This window comes from Rhamphochromis longiceps, linkage group LG2, assembly GCF_057381845.1.
Source record: "Rhamphochromis longiceps isolate RC_006_pf linkage group LG2, R_longiceps_female_GT1.1, whole genome shotgun sequence".
NCBI lineage: Eukaryota > Metazoa > Chordata > Actinopteri > Cichliformes > Cichlidae > Rhamphochromis > Rhamphochromis longiceps.
Window position 1 is genome coordinate 40,996,860 of NC_140558.1, and position 12,523 is coordinate 41,009,382.

Genomic DNA, 12,523 nt, shown 5'->3' on the forward strand with positions numbered 1-12,523 from the left:
GTGTGCGTACTCTAAAATCAATCTTATTCATATTTTTAACTACATAAAATGACAATAGCATTTTATACTAAAGAATACAGCCACAAGTGTTCCCACGCTGTTGCAAACAATCATGTAGTACGCAGTATTTGTTTGGTAATGAGCCCCTGCTGGCATGCTGAAGAGATGACAGTCTGTCAAATCTTCCTACACACAGGGAAACAACATGTTGAAGAGATGGCACCACCGCTGTGCAGCAATATGTGAGTAAAAACAGCTAAACATACATTTTAAAAATGGATACCCTGAAACATTATGGCACTCATCTGTGCCCTGTGGTTGCACTTCTTGAAGATATGACTGTACATTTCGTTTGTCATAAATGTTTAATGATAATGGAGAAGCACCAGGTATGCACTGCAGCCATCTTTATACACTTTCTAACATGTAATGGGATTTAAATAAAAAAAAAAAGAAGTTTAAAAATGATTTAAAATACTTAAGAAGTGCAAGACAGCCAGAGGGAGGAGAAAGGGAGGAAAGAGCAAAATCAGGGTAACAAGACGACTGAGAGGACGTCCACTGTTCTCCACAATACAACGATCGAAGAGGAAAAACTGGCTAGAGGTGGGGTGGGCCTTTTGTCATTCAGACAGGGCTTAGGCTGAAATCTTTGAAAGGGAGCAGGAAAAAAATTGCACAATGTTAACAGACATAGCCAGAGGACGAACACAATGTGATTTTTCTGTTTCCCTGTAAGCGTTTCTTGTCTCTGCGTACTCCAGCATCTTGTTCTTTGCATCTCTGTTTGTTTATGGAATAGTTTACTTAACCACGGTTGGTTTATGAGCAGGCATGATGCAGAATGCAGCTCCAACAAGACTCAATAGATATTTTTCATGGATTAATTTGGCAATTGTTTTCTCCAATTGCAATAAAACATTTTAGTTAATTAATTAATTTTTTCATAACTTTTTATCACTATATTCAGTCATGAACGACTGAATTTTCAGCTCAGTCATATGTTAAATGCGCCCACAGTAGACAAATATATAAGTGTAGAAAGAGGAGTAAAGAAACTAATGACACTTTCTCATAATTTGTCAACAAAGCTCTGGTCTCTGTGCCACAAAACTCCGTTAACTGACAGCTGTGCCGGTTGTTATGGGAAACAACCTCACTGACTGAACCGTTTCACTAAAGGCAGTCTTGGGAGAGGCTTTCTCTCCATAATTTACGAGTGGGCTGGGAGCCAGCGAGCGTTATTTAACAACCACAGACACGTGCTGTCTTTGCATTCACGGCCAATGAGGAGGTTGGGGAAATCATTTTCTTCCAGAAATGGTGAGCCCAGGATATAATTTATTAGTGCCAAAAAAAGCACCAATTTATTTAAAAAGGGGAAAAATAATCAACTGGAGAGGTAGAGACAACTGTTTAGGTGGCTAAATGATTACTTTGTGGATTAGTTTCTCTTTTACAACCAACTCTGAATGATATCTCAAGTGTGTGCCATTAGTTTTATCATGGTAATTAAGGTATGACAAAAGGGAATTTTGTTAACAAAATTAAGTGTAAATGACTGAACACCAGACGTTGAAATAAAGACGAGCAATGCTGTGTTGTTTCTAAGGTCTTTGTAATTACCGTTAGTCTCCATTCTGTAGACGTGACGCTTTTATTGTTAAAAAAAGATCCTTACAACTATTTTTCAACTGGTGATTTATTCAACAGAGTTTGACTGCAGTTCACGCAATTGGTTACAAAAACACACAGTTTAAAAGGCACAGTCAGTCATTTTTTAATGTTATTGAATAGGGAAAAGAAGTTGCACTCATATAAATAAATATTTATTACTATAAATTTTCAACAAACTGATGCAGTTTCATAAAGTTAAATATAATACATTATGACTACATTTTAAGTCCAGCAGCAAAAAGAGAGCATACCAACAGAAAGGTTTAAGGTTTCTTAATAACTAGTCTATTGTATTGCGGTCAGAGATGAGCTGACTCTTGTTTCAGACCCCTTTACAAGTACAGGTTCCTCCAGAGTAAATAGACGTGGACCTCTCACTCAGCATAACGACTGCATGCTGAGGTGAGCAGCAGACTGACAGCCTACACTCACTACAGATGAGTGCCAGCCACATTTTTGATGTGACACAGAAGTAAAAGCACAAAATACAACGAGATATTTAACTGACACAAACCCATTTTTTAAATTCTAGATTAAAAAAAAAACACTGGCAAGTCATAGCCGATAAAGTGCACAGTCCAAATGTAATGTCTGAACCAAAATGGGTTTGTTCAACAGCGCCATAGCTGGACTGGCCCGGTGGGCCGATGATTTTTTTTAAAACATTTATTTATTTGTATAACAGTATAAACAATGAGAGGTGGTGGATTGGCCAGATGCTGGCAGATGTGTAAAAATAATTCAGTTGTTTGGTGGTGGCTATGGCGGAGCTGCCACAAGAGGCCAGGTGGATGAGGGAAAGATGAGGCAGGAGCAGAGGCCCGAGGCGGCCGCCGGTCCGAGTGTCAGGTGAACTGAACTTCAGGTAAGAAGTTATGACCTGCAGTCTGTCTGGGTCAGATATAAAGGTGGAGTTTATTTTCGTTGTGCTGACTTTTTACCGTCAGTCGCAATAACTCGTACTGCGTGCTAGCTAGCATGACGTGGTTTCTATACAGCTGGGTGGTGCTATGTTACTGATAGTGAACTTTATTTTATTCATAAGGTTAGTTAGTAGCTGCCAACCGTCCCCTAAAAAACGGAATCGTCTCGTATTCAGAGAAAATATCACGCGTTTCGTATTGAGCTGAAAAGGAACACAGTTTGTCCCGGACTTCAGCTACAATGAAAAAGACACAAAGCTGGAGTTTTTCTCTGTCTTTACGCTGCAGCTGCCTCTTCTTCTCTCATTCAATCCTGAAACTGATCAATGATCAGCTGATTGTCTCTCTTGTTTGTTTATCGCCCACTTTGCGCCAGAAAGAGGAAACCAGCGGATGTCGTGCTAAACAACAGCAGCAGGTTTAAGCTTGATCAGCTGTTGTTAGAATTTATTTAGTATTAATTTCTAGTATCAGCTGATGTTTGCTGGAGCCACAGCTGTAAAGCTGCTGGTCATGATGTCGGTTTGGTTATCTGGTGAGAGGGAAACATGAAGATGAAACCAGGAGATGTCCTTACTGGATCATTAGAGCTGAACAGGTGATGGAGAAACAGGTTTACCTTTTAGGTCACATGAATGAGTTGAAGTTATGAACTGTTTCTGAGAGACAAATAACACCAGGATCCTTTTTTTTACGTAGCTGACAGCTGGTAACTGTGCAGGGGCGGGTCTAGCAAAGTGTTGCCAGGGGGCCAGGTAGGGTATTAACAGGGAGAGGGGGGCACAAAGAAATACTTTTCTTTCTTATTCTCATTTAAAAAGTCTAATTATCTGAATCTTACAACCAAAGTTTTTATCTGATGTACAACGTATAGAAATCATACATATACCAACAAGACAGTGTACACCACTGTCCCAACAGCGTTTGTTTTCATTCAAAGGCTTTATGATTTTTCCTATAATACCTGGGGGACCGGTCTCTAGTCACAATGCCCGGGCCGATTTTTTGTCCCATCATCAACTCATCATCTGAATGCCTCTGTTAAAGACCTCACAGGCATTATATAATAACCTCATATCATTTGGAAAAATGCTTGTGAATGGTCAACAGCATCTGCTGAGAATGAAATTGTCAACAGAAATCTCTTCCTACAACAGCAAATTGGTTATCTAAAAGACTTTAAAACTAGAAAACGTTTGACAAACTCATCCAATAAACTGGAAATTCTTTGCGGCGGGAATGCCAATGACTTATTACCCTGAGGAGGATGCTGTTTGATATTACATTCTGTTAGCTCTCATATATTAATTGACATTAAAGTGTTATAAGAGGAAAGACCGACATAATAATCCACCTCCTGCATTACTTTTCATGCAGTGAAAGCTCCGTGTGCATTGTGTAACTTTAACCAATGCACTTTGACTGGGTTTATACCTGCTCCCTTTCTTCACAGAGGAAGTCTGAATTAAAATAAAGAATATATGAAAAACATTCATCTTTGTTGATGCAGTTTATACTGCAAGGATTCCACAATTAGCAAAGATCCAAATTTGGTTCCCACTTGTAGCATTAAAACAATACTATCAGTTATGAGAGGCATCCTCATTCAGCTAGTCCACTGTGTTCTCTAACCAGACCACAGCCTTTGGCTAAAAAGCTGGGTCTGTTCTGCTCCAAAATGCAGGCGCTTTTCCAACAGCTAATTACTTTGTCTCAACCCCAAAGCTGTCTCTGATAAGAGTTATGAGCTGCTTAGAACTAAAGGAAAACTGAGCAACATACTGGCACATTAAGTGAAGAGATAGGATGAAGAGAGCTGCACGGCATGCCACTGGGACTATGGGTTACAATAATTAAGTATTTACATTTCGATTTATTTAAAATGAATCATTTACTTTTTTTTAAAATTACCCTTAAAATGAGAAACAGCACTTATGACATGCAAATGTAATCCACATCTTAAGAAGTAAAGACAGACAAGTCATTCCAGCCGTCGCTGCCAGTTAATCAAATCAAATCACAAATCAAATCAAATCACTTTTTATTGTCACATCACATGTGCAGGCACACTGGCACAGCACATGCGAGTGAAATTCTTGTGTGCGAGCCCCACAAGCAACAGAGATGTGCAAACACAACAACACAAACGAGCAAAATACAAGAATGGCCAACCTGAAACTAATAAATATATGTACAATATATAATAGTGTATGCATTTCTGGATGTGTATACTAAATATTTTCCTACGTGTGTGTGTGTGTGTGTGTGTGTGTGTGTGTGTGTGTGTATACACATTTTTACAAATTAAATAGTAAAAAAATAAAATAAAATAAAATAATAATAATAATAATAAAATATATAAAATATACAGAGTTGAATATGTGCAAAACAAGTGGCATTTATATACAGTGTGGAGTGCATAATGTTGAATCTATCAAACAAATCGCTCATGCTCAACTCTGACATTTTTTAACATAATCTATAAAAAGATGGCTGCATATGAACTCGAGCAGAATCTGTAGGCAAGGAAAAAGATCTCTAGTCTGCTTGAAGTCCAGATAATATTAACCAATAATGTATGAGCAAGCTCTGGCTTTGTGCATTGAAAACACTCTATGTTGGAAGCAAAAGAGGGATTACATTTTAGAAATAACCTGTGAACCATCAGTTAGAATCAGACTCCAGTATACAAAGCATATAAGAATAACTTTACATAGTATACTTATAATTACAGGCTATTCTGTGGTTTTGTGCCTTTTCTCCACATTAAAAGCCTCAACCAGGGTGGCCTTGTTTAACTCAGAGATTGTTTTTGTCATTAATTATATTTACTAGTACATTTTCATGCTACAGTATTATTTAGGCTGTTTGTGGTTATTGCAAAAATGTAAGTTTACACACTTAATCACAATGGTAATGTTTATAAGTAAAGTAAAAGTGGGTCATTTTAGCCCACTGTTGAGTGGCTGGTAGGCAACGATTGTAATAAGATTTTACTGTTGTAAAACAGTTACAGGATGCTTTCATATAGTGGTTTAGGTCCATTAGCTCATTCCCAGGTGGTTACTATATCTGATAAGAACCTTTAGGGTGCCAAGTCTTTGGGGAGTTTGTGGTCAGGGAAACAAGCAACAGTCAGACAAGGAGTTTGTGTATTATATTAAGATTCAAGATTACCTACCATCAATGAGTAAGAACTTTCAATAGCAGTGATCTCGGCGCCAACTACAGTAATTCTGCTTTTGTCATCAGTCAGAGCCTTATAGGAGATTTTCCTCTGCATTCATTTAAACTTAATGCGTAAGCATAATATACTCTTATTTGATGATAACATATTTTGTTGACAATTATATTCAGGGCCAACATACTGCAACTTCCCACAGATTTATTTATATAACCTAGAAAGGTAAAAACACTGCTTCTCCTAACTTGCAGTGCAAATTCCAGCTTTTGATTCTGTTATTTCATTGCATATATGTTTGATAGTTTTATGTCCTTCTTTCTATACTGAAATCCACCAAGTGAACTCCAGTGCCATTAAACTGAGATCACCAAACAAAATGAGTGTTGATCCATGTAACCGTTCATGCAGTCTGGCACTCTGGACATATGAAGACTCAAAATTCAGACACATTGGTTCGCTCATTATTTTTTCCAAGTTCAAATCTGGTGTATTACCATGAAATGCAAGCTGACCTTGGATAATTCATTCAGGGATTTGGGTTGTTATAAATGTAGCCTCCAACAGCTAGCCTCAAGCAGAGATAAGAAACGGGCTGTGCAGGTCTGGTAAGCACATTTCTTTTTAACTCCACACCCAGAGTTTCTTTTTTTTTCTTTTTCTTATTTTCAGTCTGTAGACATAACCGACACTGCCTCAAGTGACATGACTTGAGGAAGCTTATCAGATTTTACGCAGCTCCCTATAGTGTTAAAGAAGACACTGTTACGTTTTTCACATGCACAGCAGAACTCCTGCTTACAGGCTTTTCTGATCTCTGATGGAATCAAATATTTTCCAACCTGCTTGAACGGGAAAATCAAGCTTGCAATCCTCTCTATCTTCTAAAGAGTCCAGGCAATAAAATGCAACATCGATGCAATCAAACCTGCAACGCTAAATGAAACAGATAAACACTAAGCTTACCTTCTGCTGCTCGATTATAGTCGGTGACTATGTGTGTCTCCACTGGTTCATCTCTTTTTTTGGACTGTTTTAATATGCAACGTCTGTTTCTACCACCTTTAAGGCTGAAGTCTTAAATTCACTTGTGAAAGAATACACAGCAAACACAATCGCTTAGCTCATCACCCACAGTTATGCTCTTGCCCTGATTGTTTTCTACCATGGTAGACTAAACAGAAAACACTCTATTGTCTCTCCTGATGCTCGTGTTCCTTATTCCCAGCATGATGCCAGATCAAGGCTGTCTTGGCTGTCATTGTGTAATTATAATAATAATAAAACATATGATGCCGCTACATGATTCAAGCTCATAATGAGGGCAACTAAATTTCCCTGCTACCTGTTTGCTCAAACACTGAGCATATTGACACTCAGAAGACTGCTCATCTCCTTCTGGCCCAATTGACTGATGGATTTCCAAACTCTGCATCAGCCAAAGCTATTAAGTGGTCTGCTGGAGCGAAATGACTTTACTGTTCCCAGAGTGCAACATTAGGATCAGCAATTCCTGCCTGCTATTGTCTAGGGCCAATGTGACAGGGTTAATTTCTTGCCAGACAAGCACAAACATTTATGCTGACACGTGCAATAAATAACAATAACGGCAAAAAAAAAAAAAAAAAAAAAAAAAGGAACGAGCTTTATTTTCTATTTTTGCTTTTAGCAAAGATTTGGGGAGAGTATAGAGATCCATGCCAAAAGATTTCCACTGAACGAAAGCAAGCTAATAATTTCTCTCCCTTTTATTTTTTTTTACAATAAGCCACTGACCGCAGAATAGGCATAATATAATTAAAACGTTAACAATAGCTGCTGGTAACAGATCACCCTTTTTCCAGAATGTCATATAAGGTTTGCATTACGAAAAAAGTTTGTGGCCAGTGGAAAAAAAAAAAAGGTTTGCAGGACACCTTAAACGTGTTTTTTATATAATATAATTATATTAACATGTCTACATCTTTTCACAAGAACTATAAGACTACAAAATGAAAAAACAATTCTGTAATTAATGAAGGATGGCATGATCATTATCCCTCTACTCCAACTTTAAGTTTTGCTGCCACCATATAAAAAAAAAAGAGAGCATATATTTGTCTGAAGGACATTTGGTATTTTCTTTTTTATTGTTGCTTGATGTAGAATTTTACTGCTCAACAGTTCATTGCCTTACTTTAAAAATCAAAAGCCAAAAAGAGCACGTGACTAGTCTGGACTAGACAGGTGAAGACCAAGAAACTCACTCACAGAGATATGTAGGGGGAAAATAAAATCTTTATTACTTTCTAAATTTCTAAAACCTGTGTCTATTAGTTTTGGATATTTCTACAGAAACGGTGCATTCACAGAAATGCAAGTTATCATGTACATTAATGCACCATTATACACCATAATAGATTCTGGCTTTGAGTCCAACTTCTCTTTTTATCTGCATCAAATATGAAATTACTAAAGACAGGTTTCCAGTTTAACTCAATCCATTGTGAAAAATGTGGGCTCAAAGAAAGTCAGTCACTTTATATTCATAATGCATATGGTTCTCTCTTTGTATAGTAGTGCTTTAACTTACATTTGTGGATACAGCAACACACTGTGTTCACTGACAACGGCTTTCAAAAGCATTCCTGAGCCCGTGCAGTGATTTTCACTACAGAACGGTGTCTGTTTTAAATATAGTGCCGCCTGAGGGTTTGAAGATCACGGCCATTCAATATTGGTTTTCTGCCTTGTCTTCTTGTGTAACGTGATTTCTCCAGATTTTCTGAATTTTTGAAGAAATGTGCTATAGATGATGAAATCCCTAAATTCAAAGCAATTTTACATTGAAAATGTTCATCTTAAATTGCAGTCGTTAACAGACAGGCGAGGCTTGCGAATCCCTTTCCATCTTTCCTTCTGAAAGAATCGAGCACGCTAGGATGCTCATCCTATGTCCAATCATGTTACCGTCCTTCGGCCAATTTACTTTATGCAACACAATATTTTCAGTCTTTTCTAACCCTATTATCATTTTACGCCTGTATGTCACCACAATAGATTTAAAATGAAAGATTCAAGACGAAAATGAATTTGATTCAGTGACGTCAACAAAAATAATAAATAAAGCTTTGTGGAATTATATCCATTTTTGTACACAGATGCATATTTTCAGGGGCTTATATGTAATTGGAGACTGAGTCAGAAGTTGTTCCACTGAAAGGTGTGCACTATTTATTCATTGTTTGTTTGTTTTGTTTTTTCAACAGCTTAGAGAGTTTTTTCCCCTTACCCAAGGAGAAGCATTTGCATTTGGAAGCAGTTTCTGTGTCGAGCAGGCCATATTTAGGCTGCATTAACAAATCAAATTCCCAAAATAATAAGCTTGCAAATCAAGAGTATGGTAGATTGTGACCAAAAAACCCATGAAATGGCTCAAACATACATGAAAGGCATTGGTGGTAACTGCAGGAAGCTTTCAATGATAAAGGGAAACCTTCACAGCATGCAGCAAAGTGGAGAACAGCTTTCAAATCTTCAATAAAGGAAGACGAGATAAAAACGCAGAAGATTCACCACAAAGTGCAAACATTCATCAGATACAACAACAGAAAGGCCAAATTAAACCTTGCCTAATAAACAAATAAACAAAAACACAACACAACAACAATACTGAACATTCTTTGACAGCTTTAAAACATGGCGCAGGTATTGTGGCGCATTGGGTTGTTTCCTGGTTTCCACAGGGTCACTCATTCAGACTTTCAACTTAATTTCTGGTCCCCAGTCCAGCATTTAGACAATAGAAATTGAAATCTGTAAATAAGACGATGCAGAATACACTGCATACTGTTAGACATGACCCAGTGATATCGCCACCAAAATAGTATCACCTGTAGGTGACGTGCTTCCATACTTCCATTCATTTTGTAATACAGAGAGTTTAATCACTGTATTCATCGTCTTCACTACGCGGTAGTAGAGAGCCAAAGAGAACAGTGTCTTTGGCTCTGTTAGATGTGGGTTGCTGAACAAAAGTAAACTGAAGAGTTAATGATTTCTTATTGTAAAAAACAAAGCAACATTCAAACGTTTAAAACTAAATCAGGTGACTATTACGAAGAAAGATTCTTCATTATATGTCAGTAGTGTCACAGTAATTGTATACTTCACATCTAGTTATTATGTGGACCTTTTTGGCCTAGTCGCCTGGGAGAGCAAGTCACTTCCAACACAGGAGTGCCAGTTCTGCATAAAGTCTTGGTGAAGTCTAACTTAGCAATATCCACAATGTTAATTTAGCTAAAACTGACAATGAGAAACTTTAGTTTTGTGTAATGAAAACCTTGAGCTTTAATACTGAATACTAATTCAGAGGCTGAAAGTATAACATCTAAGTGGAGCAAACTGTCAAGGGTTATTAGTCATACATCTTGTTTTCTTTTCTCTATTGTAGTGAGTGGGGTCTAGCTGCAGCGCTTCTTTGTCTGGAGGCCTTATCTGGCTGTGAAGCACCAAGCTCTGTGCTGCTGCCTCTATTGGCATGGCAGTGGAGGCGAGGCCTGCCATCCCAGATAAACCTCCCTCTGTTCTCCCAGCAGCCCAGCAGGCTTCGTGTTTGCTGCAGGTGTCAGAGAAAATGTTCCCATAGCTATTAGACTTTAGCGCTGCTGGTGACATGTTGGCACTTCTGATGGGACTGAAAATGGGTGAAAGTGTTGACAGACAGGAGATGGAAACGGGCCACACACAGAGGCAAAAGTTAGACTGGGATGGCTACCTATTAGAATTGAGTTAAAATGGGAAATAAGTGATAATTAGTATTAGAATTGCATTTCACCTCATAAAAGCATGTCTCACATAATAAGAAAAGTCCACAAAAGTTTACAAAACTCCAAATATGATTCAAACTGGAGAAATTCATCTAATGATTTCTGTATACCATAAAGGAAAAAGAAACTGAGGCAGACAGGTTGTACTAACCACACAGTAACGACGGTTGTTGTTGCTGCTGCTGCTCCAAAACTGTCACCAAGGGAAAACCTTGTTATGCTCAATATTCAGGTGCCATACTGTTTCCAGATGGCAAGCACTGGGTGCAAGGAAATATAATTGAATCCTCTCAAACTGTTTCTTTGAACAATTTCCCAAACACTAGATACAGGTACAGTAGCCTCACAAACTTTCTTTTCAGTTTATCTGACATGAATGAGGAGCAGTTTGCACTGTGAAAAAAGGGAATAAGAGAAAACCTGGTCTTAGGACACGAGAGCAGACCTACACATTTCGCTTTTACAGCTGTACCTCAATGAAATAGCTCATTTTCTTTTTACTATAAACTAAAAAGCTAGGTGAACACAAATGATGTTCTCCTTCAGCCATGTCGTTATGCCTATTTAATAAACAAAATATAAGGTGTCTCTTAAGTAGAGAAAACTTCACAAATATCTCTGAAGCCACCGCTGCATCCCTATACAACAACTAGCCCATCTGTGGGGAATATGGTCTGTGTTAATGTGGGGACAAACAACTGCCACGCAACCTTGCTAGGCAGAGAGCAAGTCTCTGAACTGGCAGATTAGACCACCTGGTCCTGCCAGACTGTCAGCCTATTTATACTCGGGAAAATAATTTACACCAGGACTGCCCAGAAGCATAGAGACGGAGACCAACGGGAGGCAGCTCTGTGACAATTCCAGCGTAAAAAAAGGAAGAAGGAAAAAAAGAGTCACTGTGTCCTGCTGCTGCAGTCTCATTCCTTATAAAGCTTTCCCTGGAGTGAGCAACAGAAAATTTTCCAGCTAAGAGCGAATACTTCTTCAGCCAAGAGAGACACCTCTCAGCATGTGAGAATTAAACAAAGGAACTGCTGTGTTAACATGACCCGAGTGTCCTGTCACCAGTGGAATCAGTGATGTGACTCTATTTTAAGGTTGCAATGATTTATAAGTGGATTTGATTAAAGATGTCACTTGAGAGACCCACAATATTACATGATGCAAGTTTGACATAAAACAAACAAACATCCTTTTGGTGACAGTAATGTGGCCTCCATACAGTAGAAGCTGTACAGAACTGCAATGAAGCCTCTGAACTAATGTCAGAGTTTCAAGCTGTAAAAACTGGTGTCAGTTATCAAAAAAATAGACAAATACATGAATACATATAACACAAGAAGGAAAAAAACTACAAAGGACAAGCAACAGCCTCTGGTCTAAAGTGTGGGCATGAATAAACTTTATGCAAGATCTGCTCTCCAAACTCTGGCAAATTCTGAAAGTAGTAAGGTTTTGCAGTAAACCACACTGCAATTAAATCAGGCAACGAGTCGTTTGAAAGCAAAACTTCCAAAGAGCTCTATTTTTTGCTCCTCCCGCGACTGACATCTTCCCATTAGTGGCACGGACACATAATTTGGTGGCACCAATATTTCATTTCAGAGAGCATTTCACGCAGTAATGAACATGTCACAAAGTGAAATTAATGTGTCACTGTGTTTAACAGATCCAATAAAAGTAAAGAATTTGAATCACTCAGAAATTACATATCAGACCCGTTATCACAGTTCATACAAGACCAGTGACAATTTATTCTACTGGTACTCTACTTAAATGTTCAATGTCATGAACTTAGCAGTCTCACTTGAAGCCACAACACACATTTGATTCTCAGCCACATTATCCTCCTAAGACTGACAGGCACGAGTGTGACATTGTGATTAGAGAAGAAAAGTCCTATTAGTAGAGCATCAGTGGAAGTAAAC

At 38.2% G+C, this 12,523-nt stretch overlaps 1 protein-coding gene across 8 annotated transcripts in view; it reads right to left on the bottom strand.

The window, feature by feature from the left end:
* Nucleotides 1-12,523, bottom strand: part of enox2 (ecto-NOX disulfide-thiol exchanger 2) — a 183,889-nt gene that overhangs the window by 144,341 nt on the left and 27,025 nt on the right. The window lies entirely within an intron of this gene.